The sequence below is a fragment of the Fukomys damarensis genome, unplaced genomic scaffold (genome assembly GCF_012274545.1).
Source record: "Fukomys damarensis isolate Sample0158 unplaced genomic scaffold, DMR_v1.0_HiC HiC_scaffold_16, whole genome shotgun sequence".
NCBI lineage: Eukaryota > Metazoa > Chordata > Mammalia > Rodentia > Bathyergidae > Fukomys > Fukomys damarensis.
In genome coordinates, this window is record NW_022900928.1 from 129493049 (window position 1) to 129496241 (window position 3193).

Below are 3193 nucleotides of genomic sequence, written 5' to 3' on the forward strand. Positions count from 1 at the left end.
AAGGATCTCTGTGAAGACAGGGCCGGCTTGGGCTACATAGTGAGCTCAAGTCCAGCCTGGAATACCTCTCAATTAATCAATCGATCAATCAAACACAAGCAAGCAAGCAAATAAAGACAGTTTTCAAGATGTTCATGGAATGACATTTTTTTTTTTACATTTTTCAACTAGTTAGGACAAAAAACATTACAATGATTGGCTTCTTTCATTTAGTTACATAAATAAAATTTTTATAAATATCTCTTTATAAACAATATAAATAGTTTTACAACATAAATACATTGATGCATGACATGAATTTACAAACAGCAATGTTTTACAGCTGGTTTTGTCAGTCTCTTAAAAACTGTCCCTTGTCGTCACGTCTGTGTAGGTGTGTGTTTCATGTATATAATATATATATATAATATATAACTTTTTATTTTTCATTTCCAAGAAAAAGACCAAACCATAAAATCATACCCTCCCCTCCCCAAATAATAATAAAACAGCTGGTGTTGTGTATTCCCAGTACCAGGGGGAAAAAAAAAAATGTGAAAGCCACATCACATTGGAGGTGTTTCCAGATGCTGGCGGCTGGTGACCAAGGGTGACCTCAGCGTGCAGAGCAATTCCCAGTCCTGAAACAGAGGACACAGCATGCTCAGTCCTGGCCCCTCAGCCTGAGGGGTTCTTCTAGAACCTTCCTCCCCTTCCCGCAGCAGCATGAGCCTTGTCCATCTGCCTGGGTCCCACAGCCCCTGACGAAGGCCTTCCTGGCAGGGGAAGAGGCCCTTTCTGGGCTGTGCCTTCTGCGGGCCTTGGTGCTGGTCACTCTAGCACAGGGGGAGCCAGGATGTCGCCAGGCCTCTTCCTGCCTCTACCCAACTACAGCCCTGGGTCAGCAGCACTGGTGAGGCCTGGTGATGCAAAGGGAGGGACCCCCTCTATTTCTTTTCTTTTTTGCTACAACACAAACCCTTACTAGCTGCTTGCCTCTGATTTGTGTGTCTGGGTGACCACACAGAGACAGGAAATAGAAATGTCTGGGGTCTCAGGGATTCTGACCTTGATTCCCTGGTGGCTCTGGGTAGCTTTGAGTATTGTTTTCCTCACTTATAAAACAGGTACCGGCCACCTCCCAGGGCGAGTGTCAGCCCTCTGCAGTGGCTAGGTCAAAGCTGCCACTGAGTCAGCAGCACTTTCTTCCTTCGCAGGGACCCCTGGGAGTGGAGAGGCCTGGGTCCAGCTGGGGACGGGCAGCCTGGCTGCTGGGGGCTTGGGAGGACCTCACGATGGGGGTGCTGTGCTCAGCCCTTGACCTCGGGTGTGTGACCCAAGCAAGGCGTCCTTCTCCCTCCCGAAGGGCAGCACGTGCACAGGGACCCGGGCTGGCACGGCTTGGTCAGCGCTCTCCACGGGCTTCCCCGGCTGTCCCACGTGTTTAAACAGATGGCAGACGTCTGTGATGTGCATGGGGCTCAGGGGCAAAGTGTTCATCGGGGTTCCAGCCACGCCTAGTGTCTATCATTAGCATTTTATAATCAAGACCTATAACCACCAGCGACGGTCATTATGGTGGTGCTGAGCCCAAGTAACCCCAGAGTGGAGAAATGGACACAGCCTCAGCAGAGTTTCCTTCTGTCTTTCTCTTGAAGATGGGGCCGGGTGTCTTCATGTGGGAACTGACTTCCTGTGCCCCTGGGGACGAGCATGGCAAGAAGGCTAAGGCTGTTGGCAGTGGGTCCTCATCTAAGCGAAGAGACCGTCCAGGGGGCTGGTGACCTCCCTGGTCAGATGGTGAAGTCTTAGCATCTGGATACCTCCTACCTGTCTCTCAAGCCACCCACATGGGCACCCCGAGGGCACCACGCCCAAGAGCGAGGTACCTTGAAGAAGCGTCTCAGCGCCAGCCCAGAGAAGTTCCACTCACTTCTGTTTAGATTCTGAGTCTGAGCTTGGTGCTTACTTCACAAACTGAAAATGTTGTTTCAGCCTCCATCTCGTCATTGTTCGAGACAGGAGAGAAGAGAGCAGACATCGCACCGGTAGCTCTAAAGCCTGCCCCCAAGGATGCATGAAGGGAGGGTCAGGATCACCGACCTCTGCAGAAGCGGAGAGCAGCACACGGCCCCCCAAAGCTGGCTGCAGATGGAGGAAAGGGGCCAAGGAACCCAGCAGGCGGAGGCATGTGACTCCCTCTGGGCACTGACAAATATTCTTAAGAGCGAGCGGCACAGGTCATGTTTGCCTTAGGCCAGTGTCTGGCCCTGAAGTTGGCATGAGTTCATATAGGGACAGGGACAGGAACATGTGCAGAAACTGCCGGTACCTCCTACGAGACTGAGATGTAAAAAAGGCTCGGGCAACGCGCTGGAGAGGCGCTCTTGGTTCCCACCCAGGAGAAGGCTGTGTGTGGCCGCTGGCCAGCTTCCCTGCCTGACTGCAGCAGCTGGATTGGGGTCAGTGCTAGAAAGCAGCAGGGCCCGACCCTAGCCAATTCCGGAGTCTGTGCCAGATGCTCTCCCGTGCACTGGAGGGCAGTGGGAACGCAGAGGAGCCTGCCACAGCAGCCTGTCGGCGAGTGGTGCCTGGGAGGGCAAGGTCTCCACCCTGGAGGAGGGTGAAGAGGCCGATGGGTGAGAACTTCCACTTGGGACCTGTCAAGTTTGAGGTCGGGGCAGGAGGTAAGCTTTACATTAGTCTGCACATCTGTCTGCCGTGAAACCAGGTCAGGAACACCAAGCTGCCCCCGCAGCAGCCTCAGGACCCTGGACAGACCAGTTTGCCCACAGCCAGGTTAGAGAGAGAAGGGCCGCGGATCAGGAGCCCCAGGGGAAGGGCATCCGGAGGCTGCCAGCCGGGCTGCCGCTTCCCCACCTCCGTCCTGACGCTTGGCCCCCAGCCCAGTTCCCCTCAATCCATCAGTGGCCACCCGGGCCAAGGCTGCTAGTTCGCCCATGGTGGCAGTGGTGAGCCCAAAGGCCTGTTTCTGCTTCTCCGGAGAAAGCCAGACGGCTCATCCGGGCGGAACCCTTTTTGGCCTTGCCTTTCCCCTAACCACTTTATCCCCCACTTCCTTATCTGTAAAATGGGCCGATAAATGGCTGGCGGGCAAAGCCTCGTGCACACTGGATCTCATGCCAGGATCGCCTGGCCCCACTCCGAAGGCCGGCTGGGTTGCACATCCGGCCCGGGCCCACGCATCAGCGAG

General features: G+C 54.3%; 1 protein-coding gene across 1 annotated transcript in view; it reads right to left on the reverse strand.

Annotated features, from left to right (window-relative positions):
- Nucleotides 1–210: 210 nt before the first annotated feature.
- Nucleotides 211–3193, reverse strand: part of Nppc (natriuretic peptide C) — a 3948-nt gene continuing 965 nt past the window's right edge. The window contains exon 3 of the mRNA XM_010631766.3: nucleotides 211–620. The gene's annotated coding sequence lies outside the window, so the exon portion shown is untranslated. The remainder of the gene's footprint in view (nucleotides 621–3193) is intronic.